Genomic DNA, 12,720 nt, shown 5'->3' on the forward strand with positions numbered 1-12,720 from the left:
ATGTCAAAGATCTCTGTGATGAGAAATACAAAATATTAAAGAAAGAAATGAGACAAAAAATGAAAAATTGTTCATGTTCATGGATTGTTAGAATCAATATCAAACTCCATAAGACTGAAAACAATTTAAAGATTCAATATACTAAGATTCAATATACAGAATCAATATACCAAGGACATTCTTCTGATATAGAAAAGGATGCTGAAATTCATATGGAAACATAGGAGTCCCTGAATAGCTAAAGCAATCTTATACACCAAAAACAAAGCTGGTGGCTTATTTGAGAGGTAGAGTTGCAGACAGTGAGAAGTAGAGAGAGAGGTCTTCCATCCACTGGTTCACTACCCAAATGTTCACAATGGCCTAAGCTGGACCAATCCAAAGCCAGGAGCCTGGAGGTTCTTCTGAGTCTTCTTTGCGGACACAGGGGCTCAAGCACTTGGGCCATCCTCTACTGCTTTCCCAGGCCGTACCAGAGAACTGGATTGGAAGAGGAGCAGCCAGGACTTCAACTGGTGCCCATATGGGATTCCAGCACTGCAGGTGGAGGATCACCCACTGTATCACAGCAAGTTTCAAGACATACTATAGTGCAGTATAAAATAGCCTAGTACTTCCTCAAAAACAGATGGATAGGCCAATGGAACAGAATATAAATGCAGAAATCAATCCTGGAGAAAGATAGTCTCTTAAATAAATAGTGTTGGGAAAACTGGATCTCCGCATGCAGAAATAAGTGTGAAGCAATACTCCTACTTTCACCTTTCACAAAAATCCACTCAAAATGGTTTAAAATGCATTAAAGACTTAAATAACAACCTGATACCAAATTATTAGAGGAAGTTGGGGTAACCCTGCAAGACATTGGCATAGAAAAAGACTACTCGGAAAAGACCGCAGAGGCACAAGCAATCAAAGCCAAAATTGACAAATGGGATTACATGAAATTGAGAAGCTTCTGTATTGCAAAAGAAACAATCAGCAAAATGAAGAGCCAACTGACAAAATAAGAGAAATTACTTGCAAACTATGCAACTGATAAATGATTAATAACCGGAATATATAAAGGCTCAAGAAATTCCACAACAACAAAACAAACAACCCAGTGAAGAAATTGGCAAAGGACTTAAACAGGTATTTTTAAAAAGAAATCCAAATAGCCAACAGATACATGAGAAAATGCTCAGGATCACCATTTAACAGAGAAATGTAAATCAAAACCACAAGGAAGTTTTACCTCATCCCTATTAGAATGGCATTCGCATAGAAATCAAACAAATGCTGACAAAGATGTGTGGAAAAGTTAATCCTAATCCACTGTTTGTGGGAATGTAAACTGGTAAAGACACAATGGAAGACAGTTTGGAGATACCTCAAAACATCATACTTAGTGAATAAGCAAGTCTAAAAAGGACAAAACCCATATTTTCTCCCTGACCTGTGATAACTAATAGTAGACCTAATGGTAAACTATAGAAATGAAATTGACACTTTGAGAAACAATGACTTTGAACAGCCCTTGTGTTGACTATTGAGGAACAACTTTTTTTCACATTATACGTTGAACTCTTTACTTAGTATAGAGTTACTCATACGTGTATAAAGTTAATTGAAAATAGAGCTTAGTAAAAAATAGGAATGATAATAGAAGAGGAAGAAGAGTTAGAAGAGTGTGGGTGGGAGGGTGGCTATGGTGGGAAGAATCACTATGTCCTTAAAGTTGTAATTATGAAATACATGAAGTTTGTCTTCCTTATATAAAAGATTTCTAAGGAAAAAAGATATGGGAGGAACATTCCAGGAAAATTTTCTTTTTGATGATTTGGGTCAAGACTACTTGGTAGTAATATTTAAAAGCAAAGAATGAATGATGCCTTTTTCATCTTACGTATTTTTAATTATTTAATTTTTTGTTTTGAAAGACATAGTATTAGAGAGAGAGCAGAAGGCAGTGGAAGATCTTCCATCTGTTGCTCCACTCCCCAAATGGCTGTAACAGCCAGAGCTGGGCCAGACTGAAACCAGGAGCCAGAAGCTTCTTCTGGGTCTCAAACATGGGTGGCAGGTGCTAAAGTACTTGCACCATCTTCTGCTGCTTTCACAGGTGCCCTAAGCAGGGAGCTGGATTGGAAGCGGAGCAACCAGGAAAAAAACCAGAACCCATAAGGGATGCTCAAATCCCAGGCAGCTGTTTAACCCACTATACTACAATGTCATAATTTTTGTAAATTTAGACACTAGAAGTCAGTGTTGACAACTCAAGAAATTAAGCTTCTGCAACTTAAATGAGAGGCTAGGACTACATTCCTGGCTCTCAGTTATGACCCTGTCCCAGCCCTGGTTGTTGTGGGTGTGAATCAATGGATTGAAGGTTTCTGTCTCTGTCTCTGTCTCTCTCCCTTTCTCTCTCTCATTCCATAATGCAGAGTAGGCTAAGCCTCCACCCACGGTGCCAGCATCCCATATGGGTACCAGTTTGTGTTCCAGATGCTCCTCTTCTTTTTTAAATATTTATTTGAAAGTAGAGTTGCAGAGAGAGATCAGGTGAGTGAGAGAGAGAGAGAGAGAGAGAGAGAGAGAGAAAGAAAGGTCTTCCATCTGCTGATTCACTCCCAAAATGGCTGCAATAGCTGGAGCTGGGCCGATACAAAGCCAGAAGCCAGGAGCATCCTCCAGGTCTCCCACTTGGGTGCAGGGGCCCAAGGAGTTGGGCCATCCTTGACTACTTTCCCAGGCCATAGCAAAGGACTGGATTGGAAGTGGACCAACTGGGACTCAAATCAGTGCCTATATGGGATGCCGGCACCACAGGCAGAGGCTTAACCTGCTATGCCACAGCACTGGCCCCAGATGCTCTTCTTTAGATCCAGCTCTGTTTTTGTCCTGGGAAAGCAGTGGAAGATAGCCCAAGTCCTTGGGCCCCTAAACCCACCTGGGAGACCCAGAGGAAGCTCCTGGCTCCTAGCTTTGGATCAGCCCATCTCCAGCTGTTTTGGCCATTTGGCGACTGAACCAGTAGGTAAAAAATTTGTATGTCTCTCCTCTCCCTGTAACTATGCCCATCAAATAAATAAATAAAATAAAATCTTTTTTAAAAAAGGTCTCTATATATTTCCATCTACTTCTCATTCTCTCTCAAGTATATAAATACTTCAAGACAGCAAAAGATTCAAGTCAAAGACTAGAGAATTGTCTTCAGCTCTGACTATAGTTTATGCCATTGATAAATGGAATAATTTGCCTGAAACATAACTTTGTGGAGTCTGAAGTAATCCTGCATTTGTAGACTCACTGTGATAAAACTATGGAGAGTTATTTAAGGACCTCCAATAGATTCTATCCTATATACATTTTCTGATCTGACCCATGAAGTAAGTTCAGCCTCCAAAAAGCTTTTAAAGACACTCTACTTTAATAATTCAAAATATTACCTTTTTAATTAATTGTTTCTGATGTAGCAAATTCTTGACAAAGCTTGAATTCAAACCATGTAAAAAGTCTTGTAGCTATGGCAATAAAAAAAAAATGAGACCAATGTGAATTCAGCTCAGATTGCTTTAAATCTTATAACCATGCTTACTTTTTCTTATATGAATCCTGATTCTGAATTATATTTCTTTATGCTTTTCAAATTTATTTAACAAAATTTCATAAAGCTCTTAAAATAAATGTGAAAGAAGCTGAGGAATGAATAAACAACTTACCAGCAATATATTTATTTTTGATGGTCTTGGTCACATGTAGATGTCTCTAGAATCTCATCTGCAAGAGAAATTGCTTAGAGGGAGGGGTCAGATGACAAAAAATCTAGATTCTTCATAGATTCTGCTGTGCTAATCAAGATCATGAAGGAAAAGTATATAGAAAAATGGGCATATTTGCTCAGCGACAAAAATGAAGTAGCCTCCCCATGGGGGAATATAATCTTTACACATGGGAAAAACAGAAAAGATGCCAAAAGAGCACACACAAGCCTACCAATCACATTGATTAAACATAAACTATCATTAGGCTAACCAAAATATTAATTTATTAACAATTCTGTAAAAAAAACATTGTCAGGGGCTGTCACTGTGGAGTGGTGGGTAAAGCCACCTCCTAAAGTGTGGGCATCAATATGGGCACCAATTTGAGTCCCAGATACAATACTTCTGATCTAGCTCTCTGCTATGGACTGGGAAACAGTGGATGAACACCTAAGTCCTTGGGCCCCTTGCACTCACATGGGAGACCTGTCAGAAGCTCCAGGCTACTGGCTTCAGATCAGCCCAGCCCCAGCCATTGAGGACATGTGGGAGTGAACCAGCAGATGGAAGACCTCTCTCTCTCTCTGCAACTCAGCCTTTCAAATAAAGAAATAAATCATATAGAAATAATTTATAATGTTTGTCACAATTGTTCAAATAAGTAGCAGTACACACACAGACACATTATGCTTTCACTAGAATCTACATTACACAGGAAATTACTCAGGCAGTATGGTTTTCCTTAAAACATCTCTTGCTTTTATGTATCTGAAATTCCTTAAAAGTATGCAGCTTAAAAATTAGTTTTTGGCCACAACTATATGTATAGGAAAAATTGACAGAATCTACTAGCACAGCTTTCTGTAACTGTTCCATGTGACACTCCTCCCTGTATCCAAATATTGACATAATTCTCCACCACACAGACCCCTGACATTTTCCAGTTCCCTTGTTCTAGCCCATGAATGACCATAAATATGATACCAACATAGTTTGTAAAGTATTTTACTTTTGAGAGTGTGCCTTCTTGTACAGTAATCATGTGGAGAATCCTGAGATTTACCTGATGGACACCTGGAGCCTAGGTCATAGGCTGTGCAATCAGACATTGGAAGGGTAGGCATTATGACACAGTAGGCTTACCCACTTCTCTGGACATACCGCATCACAGAGTGCCTGGTTTGTGTCGTGGCTATTCCACACCTCCAATTCAACTTCCTGCAAATGTTTTTATAAAAAAAAAATTATTTATTTATTTGAAAGGCAGAGCTACAGAGAGGCAGAGGCAGAGGCAGAGAGAGAGGCCTTCCACCTGCTGGTTCACTCCCCAAATGGCCATAATGGCCAGAGCTACACAGATCCAAAATCAGGAGCCAGAAGCTTCTTCCAGGTCTCCCATGAAGGTGCAGGGGCCCAAGGACTTGAACTGTCTTCCACTGCTTCCTCAGGCCATAGCAGAGAGCTGGATTGGAAGTGGGCAGCCAGGACTATAACTGATGCCCATGGGATGGTGCACTGCGGGTCGTGACTTTCCTATTATAACACAGCACCAACCCAAAAGTCAACAGATCATGGCTCAAAAATTTGGCTTCTTGCCATCTGAATGGGAAACCCACATAGAGCTCCTACTTCCTGGCTTTCTTAGATGTAACCCTGGCTATTGTGGGCTTTTGCAGAGTGATCCAGCAGATGGAGAACCTTTTTCTTTGCCTTTTAAATAAACAAATCATTAAAAAATTATCAGTATGTGATATGGAACATTGGGTCACTACCACCACTGGTTAAAGCCAGAGTTGCTCCATTTCCAATCCAGTTCCCTACTAATGCACCTGGGAAAATATCTGAAGACAGTCCAAATACTTGGACCATTTCTATCCACCTGGGAAACCTGGATAGAGTTCCTGTCTTCTGGCTTTTGCCTGGTCCAGTGCAGGCTACTGAAATCATTTGAAGAGTGAACCAGCAGAAGGTATTCAATAGATAGATCTGTCTCTCCCTCTCTATGAACAAATAAATAAATTAAAAAAAAATATTGCTGTGAGTTAAGCAATCTTGAAGGCAGCAGCCCCAATTAAAGCAGTAAATAACTAAAACCTCATTTGTGATTCCAGGTACCACCAGCATATGGATGGCCTAGCAGAGGCCACCCCAAAATGCTTACTAAGAATTACACATGAAATGGTTGAATTTTATACCTGCACAATTTTTCTCCATTTTGAGTGGCAAGAGCCCCAAAACTTGGACCATCTTCCTGTTTTTTTCCCAGAATATTAACAGGGGGCTGGATCAAAATTGGGGCAGCCAAGACATTAACTGGTGCCATATTGGATACCAGGGTCAGGCAAGGGCTTCACCTGCTATGCCTCAACACAGGCTACAAAACTCTTTTAATCTTATACATCTATTTGAACACTGTACTGTGATTTCTTTGTATTTTACAAACCAACAAAAGTGTGATTTATTCACGTGTTAAATAATAGAAAATAGATTCACACTAAATTTTGTAGCATATAAGTAGCTGATATTAAGTGTGAAAAACTTGTATTATGCCTACTTTTGGATACACAATCCATAGAGATTATTAGGGAAAAAGTGTAACCATGGACAAGGAAAAGTCTTCCAAAACAGTGTTTGTTCCAAATCAACCGTGGTTTCTGAAATGGGTCTCAAAATATGACTTTTAAAATAAATGTGATAAATTAAATAACCCTACTCAAAAATAAATAGATAAACCAGAGTTTGTGACATCTACAAATCATTTGATAGTTGTCAATGCACTTCATCATAGCTCTAGATATCAAATATGACAAACTACATTTCACATTAATTGGAAAACAATAAATTTTTTTAAAAAAATCACAGTAGGCAAGACACACACCTTGGTATTTGATGTGAGCATCCCAATCAGCAGCTTAAACTGATGCAGAACAATCCCTGCCCCACAGCTCCTGGTTTAGTTGATTTAGCCCAGACACAGTTGTGAGCCTTGGAGGAATCAGCACATGAAAGCATTGTATCTGTTTGTGTCTCTGCCTTAAAGAAATAAAAGAATAAATTAAAGAAATTTACTATGCCCCTCATAAGCAGGATGCAGCTACAGAAGAGATGAGGACTCTACGCCCTTCAACATCCCTTAGGATTAAGAGAATGGAGTCTCTGAGGGGAGAGTGTTGTAGGCAGGCATATAGAAAAAAACTGATTAGGTTTGTGAGCTAAAAGGCCACACTTTCACCATGCTCCTATGTGACCTCATACCCCTACCTGGCCACACCTGTGTACCCACTGTCCAATCAAGTTAATTAACCACTCCCCTTTGGAAGTGGATTAAAAGACTGGGACACAGTGTGCCCCCTCTCTCCTTTCCTTGGCCTTTTGCCAGTATGGGGTTTACTGTGGCCCTGCACCTCCAGGGCTCATGGCCTTTGGGACACCCACCCTATGCTTCCTAGCCTAGATGTTCCTCCATGTGGCTGGTTCCTAGTACTCAGCATACATCTTGATTTGCCTCTCTACTGTAGATAGGCTTCTCACTCTCCTACACATTTCTTTCACTAAATAAAAGTTTAAAAATGTAAAAATGAAAACAAATTTGGCTGCCTTCTGCTATCTTTTCCCTATTTCTAAACTTTGCAACACAAGCGACCACAAATGTGCTCCATTAAAATAGATTTGCTTACTGTGGGCATTGCAGGGAGGTTTGAGGGTAAGAAATGCCACTTGTGATAACGTCATTACATATTGGAGCACCTTGTTGGAGCCTGCTTATCCTACCTGATCCATCTTCCTGTTAATGTTCACCCTGAGATGATGATTCAAGTATTTGAGTCACTTCCATAAACATGGCCGGAGCTAAGCTGATCCAAATCCAGGAACCAAGAGCTTCCTCTGGGTCTCCCACATGGTGCAGGGTCCCAAGGACTTGGACCATCCTTCACTGCTTTCCCAGGTGCATCAGCAGGGAGCTGGATTGGAAATGTAGCAGCCCAGACTCGAATTAGCATCCATACAGGATGCTGGCATTGCAGGCCAGAGCTCAAACTCATTGTACCACAGCACCACCCCTAAATAAATCCTTAAAAAATGACAATTTACTCACCCAAAAGTCTGGGAATCCTTAAAACCAGAAACTTTGTTCATCATTTTTAGATACACCAATATTTCAAATTGTAATCTATTATAAAGAGAACACATATTTATTTAAAGTATGTGAACAGTCACATTACCATGAAAAACCAAAGTATTCCAAAGTTTTTGACTGTTGGAGGAATTGAGCAGGGAACAGGTAAATCCTTATGTTTGTTCACAAAAACAGTTTACCAACATGTTGAAAAAGTGTGAGAAATTTCAGGACAATCTTTAAACCTAGACAACAAACCACTTAAGAATAGAACGAGGGGCCATCACTATGGTGTAACAGGTCAAGCTGCTGCCTGCAGGGCCTGCATCCAATAAGAGTACCAGTTCAAGTCCTGGCTGCTCTACTACTGATCTAGTTCCCTGTTAATGTGCCTGGGAAAGCAGTGGAAGATGGACCAAGCCCATGGCCTCTGCACCCTTGTAGGAGACCAGGAAGAATTTTCTGGCTCCTGGCTTTGGATCTGCCTAGCTCAAGCTATTGTGACCATTTGGGGAGTTAATCAGCTCTCTGCCTCTACCTCTGGTTCTCTGTAACTCTGCCTTTCAAATAAATAAAAGAGAAGTATTTCTAATGACAGGCCATAACTAAACTAAATAAATAAACTAAATAAAGGGGGAGAAAATAGCTTGAGATGACTAGTTATTTGAAAGGAGTCAATCAAATGGAAATTTTAAGAGGTTGCAGTTGAAAAGATGGTTAAAAATATTATTAGAGGGGCCAGGCACTGTAGCATAGTAGGTTAATCCTAGAAAAGCAGTGCAAAAAAAAAAAAAAAAAAAAGTGCTTGAGAATGGAGGACCCAAAAGAAGCTTCTGGCTCCTCTTTTGGATTGGCTCAGCTCCAGGCGTTGCAGCCATTTAGGGAGTGAACCAGTGGATGGAAGATATTTCACTCTGCCTCTCCCTCTATCTCTCTCAAAATTTTAGGCACTGTGGTATAGAAGGTTAAGCCTCCTCCTCAGTGCCAGCATCTCATATGGACACTGGCTCAATTCAATCCCAGCTGCTCTACTTCTGATCCAGCTCTCTGCTAATGCACCTGGGAAAAGCAGAGAAAGGTGGCCTAAGTACTTGAGTCCCTGCGCCTGTGTGGGAGGCTCAGCAGGTGCTCCTAGCTCCTGCTTACTGGCTCCTGCCTGGCCCTACCCCCACCCATTGAGGCCATTTGGGTAGTGAGCCATTGGATGGAAGATCTCTTTCTTTTCCTCTTTCTCACTTTGTATCTCTGCCTTTCAAATAAATACATCTTTTTTAGGAAGTTATTAGACTTTAAAATCAAATATTGAAAACCTCTAGCAAATATTTATCATTAATATTTATATTTTCTAAAAAAAAGGCTTTACTGATTTAACATAAGGGACTAAATACTAGTTTTATTTATTTGTAAAACAGAGTTACAGAAAAATAAAGACAATGAGAAAGAGATTGTCTATCTGGTTCACTCCCCAACTGCCTACAACAGCCAGAGCTGGGACAGGTTGAAACCAGAAGCCAGGAAAGTCCATCTGGTTCTCCCACATGTGTGGCAGGGGTCGCAGCACTTGAGCCATCTTCTGCTATCCCAGGCACATTAGCAGGGTGCTAGATTAGAAGTGGAGCAGCTTGGACTCAAAGAAGCACTCATATGGGATGCAGGTATGATAGACTGCATTTAACCTATGATGCTGACTGTTCTTTGAAAAATTTTAATGTCCATGCTAGAAGTGTGATATAGTGGGTAAGGCCACCACCTGTGATGCTGGCATCCCACATGGGCACTGGTTCATGTCACAGTTTCTCTATCTCAGACCAAGCTCCCTGCTAAAGGCCTGGGAAAAGCAGAGGAAAATGGCACAAGTGTTTAGGCCCCTGCTACTGATGTAGGAGACCTGAATGGAGCGCCAGGCTCCTGCCTTCAGTCTGGCCCAGTGTTGATTATTGCAGACATCTGGGGTTGAACCAGTAGATGGAAGATGTTTGTCTCTCTAACTCAGCCTTTCAAATACATAAATAAATCTTTCAAAAATTCTAAACTTTGGGATGTTGACTTTGAATTATTTCTTATTGGGGCTGGTGCTGTGGCATAGTAGGTTAAGCCTCCACCTGCAGTGCTGCAGTTCTGGCATCCCATAAGGGCACTGGTTCAAGTCCTGGTTGCTCCACTCCAATCCAGCTCCCTGCTAATGACCTAGGAAAGCAGTGGAAGGTGGCCCAAAGTCCTTCAGCTCCTGCACCCATGTGGGAGAGTGGGAGGAGGCTCCTGATTCTGGCTTGATATCTGCAAAGTCCAACCATTGCAGCCCTCTGGGGAGTGAACCAGTGGATAGAGGACCTCTCTCTCTCTCCTCTCTTCTCCCTCTCCCTCTCTCTGTTATTCTGCTTTGCAAATATTTAAATAAATAAATCTTTAAAACATATTTTTTATCCTTGGTTATTCACTTATTGTTTAGTGAAAACTTAGCAGGTAATTTTGAACAGTTATATGTTAACAACTTATGAAAACATTTACCAAAAGGCCCAATGCCTTCTATATATATATATTTTTTTTTTTGACAGGCAGAGTGGACAGTGAGAGAGAGAGAGAGAGGTCTTCCTTTTGCCGTTGGTTCACCCTCCAATGGCCGCAGCGGCTGGAGCGCTGCGGCCGATGCACCACGCTGATCCAAAGCCAGGAGCCAGGTACTTATCCTGGTCTCCCATGGGGTGCAGGACCCAAGTACTTGGGGCATTCTCCACTGCACTCCCTGGCCACAGCAGAGAGCTGGCCTGGAAGAGAGAAGAGGGGCAACTGGGACAGAATCCAGTGCCCTGACCGGGACTAGAACCCGGTGTGCCGGCACCGCAAGGTGGAGGATTAGCCTAGTGAGCCACGGCACTGGCCCCTTCTATATATTTTAAGAAGTCAAGAGTACATGTATTTAGAAAAATCTATCTTTTACATTTAGCAATTCATTTTTTATTAATTTTTTTTTTTTTTTGACAGGCAGAGTTAGACAGTGAGAGAGAAACAGAGAGAAAGGTCTTCCTTTTTCCATTGGTTCACCCCCCAAGTGGCTGCTACTGCTGGTGTGCTGTGTCAATCTGAAGCCAGGAACCAGGTGCCTCCTCCTGGTCTCCCATGCGGGTGCAGGGCCCAAGCACTTGGACCATCCTCCACTGCCTTCCCGGGGCACAGCAGAGAGCTGGACTGGAAGAGGAGCAACCGGGACAGAATCCGGCACCCTAAATGGGACTAGAACCCAGGGTGCCAGTGCCACAGGCAGAGGATTAGCCTAGTGAGCCATGGTTCTGGCCTCATTTTTTATTTTTTGAAATGAGCATGTATCATTTATTGGAGCAAAGAAAAGTCATCCTACTGCAGAGTAGCCCTTGGTCTCTCTAGCTGCTACACTGCTTTATCTCTCTGCAGCCACCGTAAGTCAGAGATGCTCTTATCCTTAGGCAGGAAAATCTGAGGTCTATTACCTCATGTCAAATTGGATAGGGTCCCCAGATCAGTAATCCATACTGTGATCACCTTGAGGAGAGGATCTGGGTTGCGCATGGCACAAGCATCATGAGCCATCAGGGGTGGGATTCCCTTTGTACCCACAGTCATCCTCCTCACCTTGCACAGCTTGTATTGGACATTCTCTTCAGTGTGTGTTCAGTTTGTATACCGACTCCTGCTCATGTCTGCCACCACGTGGCTTCTGCTGTGATGTAGTGAACAGCAAAATGGCCCCTTGGTGTCAAAGATGAGGCAGAAATGCTCACCTGTCTGTGTTCAGTGCTGATGTTTGCTCCATCTCACACATATCCATGAATTCAGCAAGGCTTGCAACATCAGTTTGAACCTTGCTGTGGATTCTGATCAAGCACTGCATACATTATCTTCTTTACCTCCTCTCCAGTCAGTGCATACTTGAGTCTATTTCTCAGGAAGATGACAGGGAGACATCCCTTAGGTAGCAGGGACCTGATGATGCACAAGGTGCCACAACGAAGACCACCAATTCATTTTTTAGCAATTATACTTAGATTGCTTGAAAAACTAAAATGTGGTTATTCACTTAAGTAATATCTTGCAAAAGAACAACTTTAAAATTGAACTTCATAGGAAGCAATGAACATTGCATCATTCTTTCATCTATTGTTTGTGCTTAGGTGAAAATTGCATTTTGATTTTAAATAGCACAAATAAGCACAACTTTTACACATACAACAGTACACATATATAATGCATAGTATACATTATGACACAGAAAAATATAGAGATCTCTGCAACTGTTTTTAAATCTTTTAATCAGGCCCTATGGCTCACTATGTGGGTGGCCAATTGAACAGATGAATGTTGGTAACAGGAAAGAAAGAGCTTATTTCTACAAGCTGGCATTTTGGGGAAAGAAATTTCTCTCTTTTTTTAAGATTTTATTTATTCATTTGAGAGACAGAGCCATAGAGAGAGGGAGAGCCAGAGAGAAAAGTCTTCCACCAGCTAGACCACCCCTAAAATGGCCACAATGGCCAGGGCTGGGCTGATCCAAAGCCAGGGTACAGGGCCTCCCCCATACCCCAACATGGGTACTGAGTCCCAAGCCCCCCTGGACATCCTCCAATGCATTCCCAGGCCACAAAGCACATATCCAGATCAGGAGAGGACCAACAGGGACATGAAACGGTGCCCACATGGGATGTCAGCACTACAGGTGGAGGTCCAGCTCTATATGCCACAGTGCAGCCCCAAGAGAGAGTTCTTTTTTTTTTTTTTTTTTTTTTTTTTTTTTTTTTGACAGGCAGAGTGGACAGTGAGAGAGAGAGACAGAGAGAGAAAGGTCTTCCTTTGCCGTTGGTTCACCCTCCAATGGCCGCCGCTGCA

This window comes from Oryctolagus cuniculus, chromosome 15, assembly GCF_964237555.1.
Source record: "Oryctolagus cuniculus chromosome 15, mOryCun1.1, whole genome shotgun sequence".
Lineage (NCBI taxonomy): Eukaryota > Metazoa > Chordata > Mammalia > Lagomorpha > Leporidae > Oryctolagus > Oryctolagus cuniculus.